Source organism: Scyliorhinus torazame, chromosome 14 (assembly GCF_047496885.1).
Source record: "Scyliorhinus torazame isolate Kashiwa2021f chromosome 14, sScyTor2.1, whole genome shotgun sequence".
In the NCBI taxonomy this organism is placed as follows: domain Eukaryota; kingdom Metazoa; phylum Chordata; class Chondrichthyes; order Carcharhiniformes; family Scyliorhinidae; genus Scyliorhinus; species Scyliorhinus torazame.
Genome location: NC_092720.1, coordinates 74,841,525 through 74,857,501, shown reverse-complemented (window position 1 = coordinate 74,857,501; position 15,977 = coordinate 74,841,525). Strand labels below are relative to the sequence as shown.

The window sequence follows — 15,977 nt, the reverse complement described above, 5'->3', positions numbered from 1 at the left end:
GGCTATGCATCCTTCAGTGCAAATATCACAGCTAAAAGACAAATGTCGATCTTGCAAATGTTACTCCCAAATCATGGCAGATGCAGCTGGTAAGCGCATTGCTATTAACACAAGTTGTGGTGACATCCTCCAATTTTGGGAATTTGACATGATTTTTGTTTTTCCACCAGGATATAGCATCAAGAGTTATTGTTTAATTTCTCATCGTTACATTAACTTCTGACTAATCACTTCATTACACTGCAGTAAATTAAGTACTTTGCACTAGGCTGTCTGGCATAGCACTTGCAACTGTTAAACCGAGTACAAGTGTGCCATGTGGGGCCCAGAAACTCCCAAGATTCAAGATACTCCAAAAATAATGGTTTTGTACTCTCCACATTTAGTACTCCAACAATGATATTGCTGTTGTACAGTTATTATCACAATGGAAAAGATCACCAACAATCAAGAAATATATACCCAAGTTCAAAGCTCTCTGGCTATCTGTACAAAAAAACAATTGAATTTATGCACATGGGTCCGGTTTACAAAATCTTGCTTTTGTGATAAATGTCCCTGTTTAAAATTAAAACATTCTATGTAAACTTGCTGCATTGTAATTGCATCCTTTTGCCAATAGAGACATTGTCAAGTCTATTCTTAGCTCTTCAACCTATACTACCTAGAAACACACTGGGTCCCCCTAATTGTCGGTCTCTGCAGCATAAATTACAGTTGTTATTTAATAAATATTAAATTAAAGCATTATTTTAAAAATAGGAAAGTAGCTTTAAAATTAAGTCTGAAGTAGATCTCTTCCCCAGACATCTGGGCCGGGATTCTCTGAAATCCCAGCCAAGTGTTGACGCCGGCGTAAATGGGCCTCCTGACCCAGCAATTCTCTGTTTTTTAGGGGGCTATAACAGCGCCGGAGTGCTGTGTGCTGCTCCAGCACAGAAAGCCGGCCCTGTGCGTGGGTCCGCGCATGCGCGCAACGGCCATCTCGACGGCGACGCATGTGTGTGGTTGCCGCGTAACATGGCGGAGCCCTACAGGGGCCCGGCACGGAGCAACACAGCCCCCCCCCCGGGAATAAGCGCGCCCGCCGATCAGTAGCCCCCGATCGCGGGCCTGGCTACCGTGGAGTGAGGGAGGGAGTCGGATCCCCCCCGCCCCGCCCCCACCAGGTCGGCCCACGCAGCCAGAACGCCGAGGTCTCGCCGGGTGGTAGCCATGCTAGCGGGACTCGGCAGACCACGCGGGTGTGATTGCCACCGATTCTCCGGTCTGCAGCCCGACGTCGCAGCGGCTTGGTGGGATTCCCCCCGTCCCGGCGATCCTCCGATCCGGCGCGGGCTTGGAGAATCTCGGCCCTGAAATCTACACTTGCTTATGATTTCCTGAATACAATACAGATTTTTTTAGATTCTTCCACTTGATGTGGGCATTGCTGGCTAAGACAGCATTTGTTGCACATCCATGATTACCCTTGAAATGGTGGCACCACCTTGAACTGCTGCAGGTCACATGGTGCTGGTACCCTCACATTGCTGTTTGGGAGTTCCAGGATTTTGACACAGCACCAGTGAAGGAACAGCAATATCGTTCCAAGTCAGGATGGTGTGTGCCTTGAAGGGGAACTTGCAGGTGGTGTTCCCATGCAGTCCTGCTAGGTGCAAGAGGTCACATGTTTGGAAGATGCTGCTGAAGGAGGCACACGTTGCGGCAGATGGTACACGCTGCTGTCACTGTGCACCATTTGGGGAGGATGTGCATGTTTAAGGTAATGGAGGGGGTGCCAATCAAGCAGGCTGCTCTCTCCAGGATGGTGTTGAGCTTTGAGCATTGTTGGAGCTGCACTCATCCAGGCAAAAAGAGAGTTATCCATCACAATCCTGATTTGTGCCTTGTAGTCCCAGGTTCGATTCCCGCTTGGGTCACTGTCTGTGCAGAGTCTGCACGTTCTCCCTGGTCTGCGTTGGTTTACTCCGGGTGCCATGGTTTCCTCCCACAAGTCCCGAAAGACGTTAGGGGCAGCACAGTGGTTAACACTGCTGCCTCACGGTGCCGAGGTCCAGGTTTGATCCCGGCTCTGGGTCACTGTCTGTGAGAAGTTTGCACATTCTTCCTGTGTTTGCGTGGGTTTCACCCCCACAACCCAAAGATGTGCAGAGTAGGTGGATTAGCCATGTTAAATTGCCCCTTAATTGGAAAAAATGAATTGGGTACTCTAAATTTATTTTTTTTAAATCCCAAAGTCCCGAAAGACGTGCTGTTAGGTAATTTGGACATTCTGAATTCTCCCTCCCTGTACCCGAACAGGCGCCGGAATGTGGCGACTAGGGGCGTTTCACAGTAACTTCATTGTAGTGTTAGTGTAAGCCTATTCGTGACAATAAAAATTATTTTGAAAAAACGATAGTTTTTCAAAAATTAGGCTTTGGGCGGGATCAGGAGGAGAGTTACCTGCTGCAGGATTCCAAGCCTGTTCTTGTATATGGCTGGTCAGTTACGTTTCTGGCGAATGGTAACCCCCTGGATGTTGATAACAAGGGATCCTGTCATGGTAATTTCATTGAACGTCATGGGAAGATGGCTAGATGGAGATGGTGATCGTCTACCACTTATGTGGCACAAATGTTACTTACAACTTATCAGGTCAAGCCTGAATGTTGTCCATGTTTTGCTGCCAATGGATACGAATTGCCTCAGACTCAAGGGGTTGGATTGCTTAACTTGCTCCTATTTCCTACGTTCACTATTTGAGGAATCACAAATCAAACTGTGCAATTATCAGCAAACATCCCCACTTCTGCCTTTACAATGGAGAGAAGGTCATTGATGAAGAAGCTAAAGATCATTAGTAGTACTTGCTTTGCTCAATTCCTGTATAGTAAAAGTTGTGTAAAATGTAAAATCTTGTGCAATTTGTTCAGTTCATACAAAAACAGATAATGCTGAATAAGCTCAGCAGGTCTGACAGCATCTGTGGGGAAAGAACGGAGCTAATGTTGAGTATGGATGACACTTCATTAAAGCTTTGACAGAGAGTCATCCTTACTCAAAATGCCAGCTCCCTTCTTTCTCCCCACAGATGCTGTCAACCCTGCTGAGATTATCCTGCTGAGATTGTTTCTGATTCCAGCATCGGCAATAATTTGCTTTTATCTTTCAGTTAATAACTGGGAATCCCCCAAAAAAATTGTTTTCAAGTTAGTGGTCTCTACAGAGATTATAACAGTCTTCAAAAACCTCAGTCAATAACCACCTACAGAATTTCTTTATGTTTCATACTGGTTTATTTTTATACTTAGCTTCTGACAAGAAAGCATTAATGGTTTCATTTTCCCCAGTGTTGCTATACTTTTGAAAGCAATAGTTATTGAAAACTAGGGCACAACATACTAAAAAGGTACTTGAGGCTTTATCTGTTGGCCAACAATTAACAAATAAACCCATTCAGCAAAACATTTAATCAGATGTGAAAAGTCAAAGTTGTTATTCTATAGGTATTGAAGTAACTGCTCCTTATTACTTATTTGAATGCTCAAGCCTCTAGCACCAAGAGAGGTGGTTGGTTAGTGGTTGTATTAGAAAAATGCAATATTTAGGACATATTCCTTATGAGGTTTCATTGGCTATTTAATAACACAAAATTATTTTCTGCTTTATTACATTTTTTATGTACAATCCTAAACAAAAATACAAGGCTAAAAATGAAGACAGCAAAGACACACAGGGCCCCTTCTTTAGATTTTAATTGATTAGTTTAATGTAGGCATTATTCAACACACACACCTGTGAATTTTGGGTCAGCAAACCACCAGCTGCTGATTTAAAACCATGAAAGTACAAGGACTTTTACATTGGCACACGTATTCTCAAAGATCGCTCTGTGGTGCACTGCTGCAGTAGATATTGGAAGAAAATAATACAAAAATGCAAACTTACTAGCTTCAAACAATGACGGTGCAAAACCCAGGTCCAGCAAAGGATGGAATGATGTCGGTACTTAACAATTCTGCAGCACCTGTATAAAGAGAAGATAATTTAATAAATATGACGTTCTAAAATAACTCCTACTGTTTAATACTGGACAGTACAATGGAACAAATTTTGGCCACAGGGAATTGTTTACACAGTACTCCCAGTGCTTAGAAAAAAGAGCCAGCATCTTGACGATGGGGGGAAATTGAAAATAGGGGAAAGGAAAAAAAACTGCCTCTAACCCTTTGTAGATATAAACTGTAAATGTCACGCTTCATGGCAATCGGTATACAGCAGCATACAAAATATATATACTGTCCACGTTTTAGCAGCGATACAAAATACACCCTTTAAAGGGTGGAAAATGATTTTATTCTAATTAAAATATACAAATTAAAGCAAGTTATTCTACTTTTGCTCATATATTTTCAAGCTTAAAATAAGGATTGGAAGGCTCAGTAAATTCTCTGTGTTATAGGATGCTGGATGAGTCCCAACAATTTGCAATAATTGGGAGGAAAGAATGATTCACCACAGGACTAATAAAAAATATTATGTTAAAACAAACTTTAATTTAAACACAGATGCAATCACATTAGCAACAAAGTAACAGCTTTACAGTTAACAGTTCAAACAGTTCTTAAATAAAAGGGGGAAAACTTGAACTTACAACCTACACCTGTAATTATACACATTCCAATTAAACAAACAAACAGAGTTTCAGAGACCACTTATAAAGTTAGTTTAATAGGGCTCGGGGTCCACAGCGAGTTTAAATAAAGACATTTATTGGAACAACAGTATAAACCTGAGGCACAGTTAAACCTCACCAGGTACTCTCTCTCTCAATGGTCGGTTCCACACTGAGCAACCTTTTATACAGGTACGGACGGATAAGCTACCCCTCCCCTAACGGGGGAGCTCGCACTCCCCAAGGAGCATGGGGAAACAATCATTCCCATACCCTATGTTCCATGCTGGTCATTAGTTAGCAACCAGGTTTACTTACTTTCTCTATGAAGACTCCGGAGAGAAAACTTTCCCAAGCCAGCACATGGGCCATCTTGTCAGACACTTCTGTTCAACATAAAATCCTATGGCAGACTGCAATACTACAGTCAGATTGGGCTCCACCCATTAATTACATCATAATCTATTATTGGGTCTCCTCCCACGAAGATGTCCCGTGACTTGCTTAGATAGGACTAAAAACAGTCCCTCAATTGACCTACAGCCCAGGGATCCTCCAAAACAACATTCCATTAGCCAGCTCTCCATAAACAAGTAAATAGCTAAAATCAATGATTACCTCACCTTTATGACCCCTTAATTGCAGCTTTAGCAGACAAACTGCCTGTATGTATTAGATCCCAGGCTTTTTATTTTTACTAACATTATTGCAACAAATATAAAATGCAATACATAACAATTTCCTACATTCATCACATATATGTGTCTTATCAATTCAAACAGACAATGGTCTGAACTAATATAAAAGGTAGAGGCATAAATGAATAGATAAGTACCTAACTCAAATAGATGAGGGAGAAACATGGCAATAGCATTTCTGGAAGTTAAGATATTGCAGGAGAGTATAGCACACATGTCAAGGCTTCCATCAGCCAACAGGAGATTCTATTACCCACAGGAAAGTTTTGACCATAACTTTTGAGATAAAAATATTTTTATCTCAAAGAGTAGAAACCCATTCTGCAGGCTGTTTTAAATATCTGATGCCGATGAAATTTGACAGCAACGTCCTTATTGTTGATAAAAACTACACGTAACACAACATCGTGCATGCAGATCACTGTTACACTCTGAAACCAACTTAAATATTCAATTCAATATCTCTTTTTATTCAGTTGAAAACTACATTTATATTAAAGATCATACATTTGCATATAATTTGACCTACCACTTCCTGATATTGTTTTGTCACACTTCGCTTTTGCCATTGTACAGTTCTACATTTACAATGGAAACACCAGGGTACAACATGACTAATTCTGAAATCTGGCCACTGGATTCTCTTGAGATGCTTTTTGAAAAATAAATTCCACTGCCATTTTTCCGCTCGGTAACTGAAAGTTGTACCATTTCAAATTACAAAATTAAATACGTAGTTGTCTTACAATAACAAGATTAAGATTAAATTTTATAGTGATACCGCAAGTCTTAACCAGATTGGAAACAAGTGACCAATTCCCAGTCAATCAGGCCAGAAAATAATGAATGGAAATTTATTTTTACATTTGGTTGGTGAAATAATTCTACTGGGGCACTGGAGAGTTTGGAAACTAAATTAAAATGACAAGTCCCACCTAGCCTTCAAGTGGGTGGCAATAGTCACTTTATTGAATTTATCCATCGAATTGCCCTTTAATGCCTTCATAATGATGCTTTTCTTTAATCCATTAACTTCTCCCAAAGCCGAGGTTTGGAGAACGTTTGCCAAACGTCATGACACTATGGGTGGAATTTAGATTGTGCAATTTGAAAATGTGCAATGAACCAAATTTCCCAGGGTATTTCGTAACACTGTCCATGCAAGATTATTGACTCTTTTTTTAACCCCCAAAATTGTTTTTTTTTTTCTAATACTGCTTACAAAAAGACTTGCTGTCAAAGCTTCCCAGCATACACTCATCAGGACTGTCACAAAAATGCCAAATTTCAATTCATACTACATGAGAAAAGGGTGATCGATTGGCATGTCAAAATCAGATTGGTTAAGGCGGTACTATGGAGAACTATTTCCCGCCAAGCTCTTGTGTTTTTTTTAAATTGGGCAGAAACTTAATTTATGAAATTCATAGTTTTGCTTTAAAAAAAGAAGCATGTGAACAATAGTGGGAGTATTCATGTGGGAATGGAAGAAAGATTGCACCTTCATGCAATATTACATGGGACAGGTGAATGAGTGTCTTCGGAGCAGGTGACAGGTTCTGGTTCAAGTGAGTGATAATAAGGCAAGGTGGAAAGCAAGGTGCAGTTATGCAATTGGGAAGTTAGCTGCACTGATGAGATAAGGGTGCTGTGGGAAGAAGAATATGCACGGCAATGATGGAAGGACAGGGACGTGTGAAAAAGGGTCACGTGAAATATGAGCAGTTGGGGAATGGAATGGGAAGGTAGTTGCCAAGGATTCCTTCGGCTGCTGCACCACCCATGTACACAGAAAGAAGAGAGATAGAGACAAACATTCAACAAGAAAAGTAGAAGAGGGTAAAACCAGCTGAGATGGAGATATTTATGTGCCTTGCCATGTGCATTGATGCTGCAGATCAACTGGTATAAAAAAAATTACCTTCAACGTGCACTTCTCTTTCCATAAACCCCCATGTTTATAATGGAAATTGCTGGTGTAAACTTGACCCACAGTAAATACATCCTCCCACCAGTGAAGACTGCAGTGTCATCATAATAGATCACTTCTATTATATAAATGGAGATAGGAAACTGGAAGGGATATGTTAAAATATGCCTGCACTGATCAGTAACCACCGACTCGCTAACCTCCAGACGATGACATTTAGTCATGACATATCACTTACAATACCACAAGAAATCAACTGGTATGAAATTGAAAATATTTTTTATTCCTCATTAGCCAAAGAAACTTTTCTATACTGCAAAAATATTTTTTCTTTCTATTCTTTTTCCTAGCCTGATAACACCTACCACTTTGAAACGCACACGATCATCTATGGGCCCCATCAGCAAATTGCTCCAGATAACTGTGCAGTGAATAAAACAACTCTTCCAATTCTCCAGATATCAAAGATTTGAAAATTGTACATAATAGTCACTTCGGCTTGCATTTTACTGCCACTTTTGCACTGTGGTTTTTAGTGCCTATCATAGCAAAGATGGCAGCCCTTTGGTATGACATCTAACCAGGAGCCCAGCTTAACAATGAGTTCCCAATGAAATGTAGTAGATCTCTTGCTTATATCTAACCATATAAACGCACACACCTTGGGTTTTCGCAAAGTTGACTTTTAAATGTTATTCCCAATTTCAGGCCATTGCATCACAATATATAACAGTGCTTACATTTTGGAATTATTAGGACTTGAGTACTTATTTCAATTCGAGAAAGTTACCAAAAAAATTATAAAAGGATGCTGCTGGCACACTTCAAAATTGTCACACATCTAAAGTCTAAGCTGATTTGATACGCAATTATAAGATTACTGGAAAAGGATTAAAAGTGAATTTGAAGTTAATTCAGCGGAATGTAAATCCAGATATGTCCACAATAACAATAAAATGGGTTACCAGGTACATAACATTGTAAACAGTGTTAGACAACTTTTGAAAGAGAAAATTCTGCTCAAATTCAAAATTATATACAAAAGTGTTAAACCCAGAAAAACCTGCAACCGGAATCAAACTGAAAATAATCTTCAAAAATGAACTGTCTTATAATAGCCAAATCATACTTTACTGTTTTACTGTTTTTTGGATTTACTGTTTACTAGATTTACTGTTACTACCAGTCTAGATAGAACTAAATTGCACTCCAGTTCCATACAGAATCTGATATTCTCTCCAAAATAAATTCCTTTGTGACTTTAAAGAATTACATTTTAGCACTACAAGATGCAGTTACTATTTCACAAATTTAAATAAGAGTATCAAGTTCAAAAATATGTTTGTGCCTACACGAAACAATAAAATTTAAAATAATCGATATGGTAAAGTAGTGCATTCAAAGACTTTGGTTCAAAATGTAGTTGGATGCTTGCGGAACGAGTTGAATTACTACAAAATCCATAGCTTTTTCTTCCTCTTTGTATCATTACTAATCCAAACTCTTCAGCCTCGTTCTGTTGGCTAGCCAAGATTCCTGCACTGCTTCCCAAGAGCAAAGTATTATAAATCATCACAGTGTTTCGTAATCGTAAATTGTAATTTTGGATGGACAGCAACTTCGCCGAGTGAAAGAGAAATTGGAGAAGAATGAAAGCTGCATGCCAGTATTATTGACAAGTTTATTCTCTAAGAAAACCCTTTGACCTACAAATAATCGGGAAAGCAAAGGTACTGCTCGGACAGTAATAGAGCAATGAACTAGTTACAAGTCCACCAGAAAATTGCACAGAAGGAACTGGAGGATTTTATGAGCAAAGAAATTGATCTAAGTAGATATAAATATTGTGATAATATTTAATGAGCAAATACTGAACTATAAATAGTTAGTTTTTGTGCTCCTAAACATAAGACTATAAAATATATTTGGCCCAACAAGTCTGCCCCGCCATTCGATCATGGCCGATATGTTTCTCATCCCCATTCTCCTGCCTTCTCTCTGTAACCCCTGATCCCCTCATTAATCACAAACCTATCTATTTCTGTCGTAAAGACACTGTGATTCTGGCCTCCACAGCCTTCTGTGCCAATGAGTTCTACAGATTCACCCTCTGGCTGAAGAAATTCCTCCCCATCTCCCGTTTTTAAAAATCGTCCTTTCATCGGAGGATGTACCCTCAGGTTCTAGTCGCTTCTACTTCGTGGTAACATCTTCTCCACGTCCACTCTCATTCTATCCAGACCTCACAAAGTTTCAATGAGATCCCCCCCCTCACTCTTCTGAACTCCATCAAGTACTGACCCAATGTCCACAACCGCTCCTCATATGACAAGCCTTTCATTCCCAGGATCATTCTTGTGAACCTCCTTTGGATCCTTTGCAAGGCCAGCACATCCTTCCTTAGATACAGGGCCCAAAACAGCTCACAATACTCCAAATGGGATCTAACCAGAGCCTTATGCTGCCTCAGCACTCAGTACTCTCGGGCTTGTACTCTAGCCCTCTCAAAATGAATGCTAACATTGTATTTGACTTCCTAACTGCCAACTGAACCTGCATGTTAACCTTAAGAGAAGCCTGAACTGGGACTAAAGTCCCTTTTGTGCTTCAGATTACCAAAGCCTTTCCCCCATTTAGAAAAAAAGAGTCTATGCCTCCATTCTTCTTACCTAGATGCATAACCTCTCGCTTTTCCACATTGTATTCCATCTGCCACTTCTTTGTCCACCCTCCTAGCCTGTCCAAGTCCTTCTGCAGCCACCCCGCTTCCCCAACACTTCCTGTCACTCTACATATCTTATCATCTGCAAACTTAGCAACAATGCCCTCAGTTCCTTCTTCCAGATTGTTAATGTACATCGTGAATAGTGGTCCCAACACTTACCCCTGCGGAAAACCAATAGCTGCCAGCTGCCATCCTGAAAAAGACCCCTTTATCTCACTCTCTGCCTTCTGCCAGTCAGCCAATCCTCTATCCATGCCAATACCTTGCCTCTAACACCATGGGCTCTTATCATATTTAGCAGTCTCCTGTACAGCACCTTGTCAAAGGCCTTCTACAAATCCAAATAGATCACATGCACTGGCTCTGTCGGTCTAACTTCCTCGTTACCTCCTCAAAAGAATTCCAACAGATTTGTCAGGCATGACCACCCCTTGACGAAGCCATGCTGACACCATGCATTTCCTTTTTTTTTTGTAAATATTTTATTGAAAATTTTTGGTCAACCAACACAGTACATTGTGCATCCTTTACACAATATTATAACAACACAAATAACAATGACCTATTTTATAAACAAAAAATGAATCAATAATAAATCACAAAAATGAAAACTAACCCTAATTGGCAACTGCCTTGTCACAAGTAACACTCTCCAAAAATATAATTTAACAGTCCAATATATAATTATCTGTAGCAACGACCTATACATATTATACAGTATATATTAACAACCCTGAGAGTCCTTCTGGTTTCTCCTACCCCCCCCCCCCCCCCACCCCCCGATCCTGGGCTGCTGCTGCTGCCTTCTTTTTTCCATTCCATCTATCTTTCTGCGAGGTATTCGACGAACGGTTGCCACCGCCTGGTGAACCCTTGAGCCGACCCCCTCAGGACGAACTTAATCCACTCTAGCTTTATAAACCCCGCCATGTCATTTATCCAGGAATCCACCCCCGGGGGCGTGGCTTCTTTCCACATTAGCAATATCCTGCGCCGGGCTACTAGGGACGCAAAGGCCAAAACATCGGCCTCTCTCGCCTCCTGCACTCCCGGCTCTTGTGCAACCCCAAATATAGCCAACCCCCAGCTTGGTTCGACCCGGACCCCTACTACTTTTGAAAGCACCTTTGTCACCCCCATCCAAAACCCCTGTAGTGTCGGGCATGACCAAAACATATGGGTATGATTCGCTGGGCTTCTCGAGCACCTCGCACACCTATCCTCCACCTCAAAAAATTTACTGAGCCGTGCTCCAGTCATATGCGCCCTGTGTAATACCTTAAACTGAATCAGGCTTAGCCTGGCACACGAGGACGACGAGTTTACCCTGCTCAGGGCATCTGCCCACAGCCCCTCCTCGATCTCCTCCCCCAGCTCTTCTTCCCATTTCCCTTTTAGTTCATCTACCATAGTCTCCCCTTCGTCCCTCATTTCCCTATATATATCTGACACCTTACCATCCCCCACCCATGTCTTTGAGATCACTCTGTCCTGCACCTCTTGTGTCGGGAGCTGCGGGAATTCCCTCACCTGTTGCCTCGCAAAAGCCCTCAGTTGCATATACCTAAATGCATTCCCTTGGGGCAACCCATATTTCTCGGTCAGCGCTCCCAGACTCGCAAACTTCCCATCCACAAACAGATCTTTCAGTTGCGTTATTCCTGCTCTTTGCCACATTCCATATCCCCCATCCATTCCCCCCGGGGCAAACCTATGGTTGTTTCTTATCGGGGACCCCCCCAAGGCTCCAGTCTTTCCCCTATGCCGCCTCCACTGTCCCCAAATCTTCAGTGTAGCCACCACCACCGGGCTTGTGGTGTAGTTCCTCGGTGAGAACGGCAATGAGGCTGTCACCATAGCCTGTAGGCTAGTCCCCCTACAGGACGCCCTCTCTAATCTCTTCCACGCCGCTCCCTCCTCCTCTCCCATCCACTTACTCACCACTGAAATATTAGCGGCCCAATAATACTCACTTAGGCTCGGTAGTGCCAGCCCCCCCTATCCCTGCTACGCTGTAAGAATCCCTTCCTCACTCTCGGGGTCTTCCCGGCCCACACAAAACCCATGATGCTCTTTTCAATCCTTTTAAAAAAAGCCTTCGTGATCACCACCGGGAGGCACTGAAACACAAAGAGGAATCTCGGGAGGACCACCATCTTAACCGCCTGCACCCTCCCTGCCAGTGACAGGGATACCATATCCCATCTCTTGAAATCCTCCTCCATTTGTTCCACCAACCGCGTTAAATTTAATCTATGCAATGTGCCCCAATTCTTGGCTATCTGGATCCCCAGGTAACAAAAGTCCCTTGTTACCTTCCTCAACGGTAGGTCCTCTATTTCTCTACTCTGCTCCCCTGGATGCACCACAAACAACTCACTTTTCCCCATGTTCAATTTATACCCTGAAAAATCCCCAAATTCCCCAAGTATCCGCATTATTTCTGGCATCCCCTCCGCCGGGTCTGCCACGTATAGTAGCAAATCGTCCGCATACAAAGATACCCGGTGTTCTTCTCCTCCTCTAAGTACTCCCCTCCACTTCTTGGAACCCCTCAACGCTATCCCCAGGGGCTCAATCGCCAGTGCAAACAATAATGGGGACAGAGGGCATCCCTGCCTTGTCCCTCTATGGAGCCGAAAATATGCAGATCCCCGTCCATTCGTGACCACGCTCGCCATTGGGGCCCTATACAACAGCTGCACCCATCTAACATACCCCTCTCTAAAACCAAATCTCCTCAACACCTCCCACAAATAATCCCACTCCACTCTATCAAATGCTTTCTCGGCATCCATCGCCACTACTATCTCCGTTTCCCCCTCTGGTGGGGCCATCATCATTACCCCTAACAGCCTCCGTATATTCGTGTTCAGCTGTCTCCCCTTTACAAACCCAGTTTGGTCCTCGTGGACCACCCCCGGGACACATTCCTCTATTCTCATTGCCTCTTGGCCAGGATTTTGGCATCTACATTTAGGAGGGGAATAGGTCTATAGGACCCGCATTGTAGCGGGTCCTTTTCCTTCTTTAAGAGAAGCGATATCGTTGCTTCAGACATAGTCGGGGGCAGTTGTCCCCTTTCCTTTGCCTCATTAAAGGTCCTCGTCAATACCGGAGCAAGCAAGTCCACATATTTTCTATAGAATTCGACTGGGAATCCATCCGGTCCCGGGGCCTTTCCCGCCTGCATGCTCCTAATTCCTTTCACCACTTCTTCTACCTCGATCTGTGCTCCCAGTCCCACCCTTTCCTGCTCTTCCACCTTGGGAAATTCCAGCCGATCCAAGAAGCCCATCATTCTCTCCCTCCCATCCGGGGGGTTGAGCTTCATATAATTTTTTATAAAATGTCTTGAACACTCCATTCACTCTCTCCGCTACCCGCTCCATCTCTCCTTCCTCATCCCTCACTCCCCCTATTTCCCTCGCTGCTCCCCTTTTCCTCAATTGGTGTGCCAGCAACCTGCTCGCCTTCTCCCCATATTCGTACTGTACACCCTGTGCCTTCCTCCATTGTGCCTCTGCAGTGCCCGTAGTCAGCAAGTCAAATTCTACATGTAGCCTTTGCCTTTCCCTGTACAGTCCCTCCTCCGGTGCTTCCGCATATTGTCTGTCCACCCTCAAAAGTTCTTGCAGCAACCGCTCCAGTTCCTTACTCTCCTGCTTCCCTTTATGTGCCCTTATTGATATCAGCTCCCCTCTAACCACCGCCTTCAACGCCTCCCAGACCACTCCCACCTGGACCTCCCCATTATCATTGAGTTCCAAGTACTTTTCAATGCACCCCCTCACCCTTAGACACACACCCTCATCTGCCATTAGTCCCATGTCCATTCTCCAGGGTGGGCGCCCTCCTGTTTTCTCCCCTATCTCCAAGTCTACCCAGTGTGGAGCGTGATCCGAAATGGCTATAGCCGTATACTCCGTTCCCCTCACCTTCGGGATCAACGCCCTTCCCAGCACAAAAAAAGTCTATTCGCGAGTAGACTTTATGGACATAGGAGAAAAACGAGAATTCCTTACTCCTAGGTCTGCTAAATCTCCACGGGTCTACACCTCCCATCTGCTCCATAAAATCTTTAAGTACCTTTGCTGCTGCCGGCCTCCTTCCAGTCCTGGACTTCGACCTATCCAGCCCTGGTTCCAACACCGTATTAAAATCTCCCCCCATTATCAGCTTTCCCATCTCTAGGTCCGGAATGCGTCCTAGCATCCGCCTCATAAAATTGGCATCATCCCAGTTCGGGGCATATACGTTTACCAAAACCACCGTCTCCCCCTGTAGTTTGCCACTCACCATCACGTATCTGCCTCCGTTATCCGCCACTATAGTCTTTGCCTCGAACATTACCCGCTTCCCCACTAATATAGCCACCCCCCTGTTTTTCGCATCTAGCCCCGAATGGAACACCTGCCCCACCCATCCTTTGCGTAGCCTAACCTGGTCTATCAGTTTCATGTGCGTTTCCTGTAACATAACCACATCTGCCTTAAGTTTCTTAAGATGTGCGAGTACCCGTGCCCTCTTTATCGGCCCGTTCAGCCCTCTCACGTTCCACGTGATCAGCCGGGTTGGGGGGCTTCCTATCCCCCCCCCCCCCCTTGTCGATTAGCCATCACCTTTTTCCAGCTCTTCACCCGGTTCCCACGCAGCTGTATCTCCCCCAGGCGGTGCCCCCCCGCCCATCACCTCCCATACCAGCTCCCCCCTCTCCCCAGCAGCAGCAACCCAGTAATTCCCCCCCCCCCGCTAGATCCCCCGCTAGCGTAATTACTCCCCCCATGTTGCTCCCAGAAGTCAGCAAACTCTGGCCGACCTCGGCTCGCACCGTGCGACGCCCCCTCCTTCCTGCTTCTCTATTCCCGCCATGATTATCATAGCGCGGGAACCAAGCCCGCGCTTCTCCCTTGGCCCCGCCCCCAATGGCCAACGCCCCAGCTCCTCCACCTCCCCTCCTCCCCCCATCACCACCTGTGGGAGAGAGAAAAGTTACCACATCGCAGGATTAGTACATAAAACTCCTCTTTCCCCCCTTTTTAACCCCCCTCTTTGCCCCCCACATTCGCCCCACCACTCTGTTCAAACGTTCTTTTTAATAACCCGCTCATTCCAGTTTTTCTTCCACAATAAAAGTCCACGCTTCATCCGCCGTCTCAAAGTAGTGGTGCCTCCCTCGATATGTGACCCACAGTCTTGCCGGTTGCAGCATTCCAAATTTTATCTTCTTTTTATGAAGCACCGCCTTGGCCCGATTAAAGCTCGCCCTCCTTCTCGCCACCTCCGCACTCCAGTCTTGATAAACGCGGATCACCGCGTTCTCCCATTTACTGCTCCGAGTTTTCTTCGCCCATCTAAGGACCATTTCTCTATCCTTAAAACGGAGGAATCTCACCACTATGGCTCTGGGAATTTCTCCTGCTCTCGGCCCTCGCGCCATCACTCGGTATGCTCCCTCCACCTCCAACGGACCCGCCGGGGCCTCCGCTCCCATTAACGAGTACAGCATCGTGCTCACATATGCCCCGACGTCCGCTCCCTCCACACCTTCAGGAAGACCAAGAATCCTCAGGTTGTTCCTCCTTGCGTTGTTCTCCAGTGCCTCCAACCTTTCCACACATCGTTTCTGATGTGCCTCATGCGTCTCCGTCTTCACCACCAGGCCCTGTATGTCGTCCTCATTCTCGGCTGCCTTTGCCTTCACGACCCGAAGCTCCCGCTCCTGGGTCTTTTGTTCCTCCTTTAGCCCTTCGATCGCCTGTAGTATCGGGGCCAACAGCTCTTTCTTCATTTCCTTTTTGAGCTCTTCCACACAGCATTTCAAGAACTCTTGTTGTTCAGGGCCCCATATTAAACTGCCACCTTCCGACGCCATCTTGGTTTTTGCTTGCCTTCCTTGCCGCTGTTCTAAAGGATCCACTGCAATCCGGCCACTTTCTCCTCCTTTTTCCATCCGTATCCAGG

At 44.4% G+C, this 15,977-nt stretch overlaps 1 protein-coding gene across 4 annotated transcripts in view; it reads right to left on the bottom strand.

Annotated features, from left to right (window-relative positions):
* tbl1xr1a (TBL1X/Y related 1a) overlaps positions 1–15,977 on the bottom strand; it is a 304,123-nt gene that overhangs the window by 142,351 nt on the left and 145,795 nt on the right. For all 4 annotated transcript variants that reach the window (XM_072474367.1, XM_072474366.1, XM_072474365.1 and 1 more), the window contains one exon: positions 3,934–4,012. The gene's annotated coding sequence lies outside the window, so the exon portion shown is untranslated. The remainder of the gene's footprint in view (positions 1–3,933; positions 4,013–15,977) is intronic.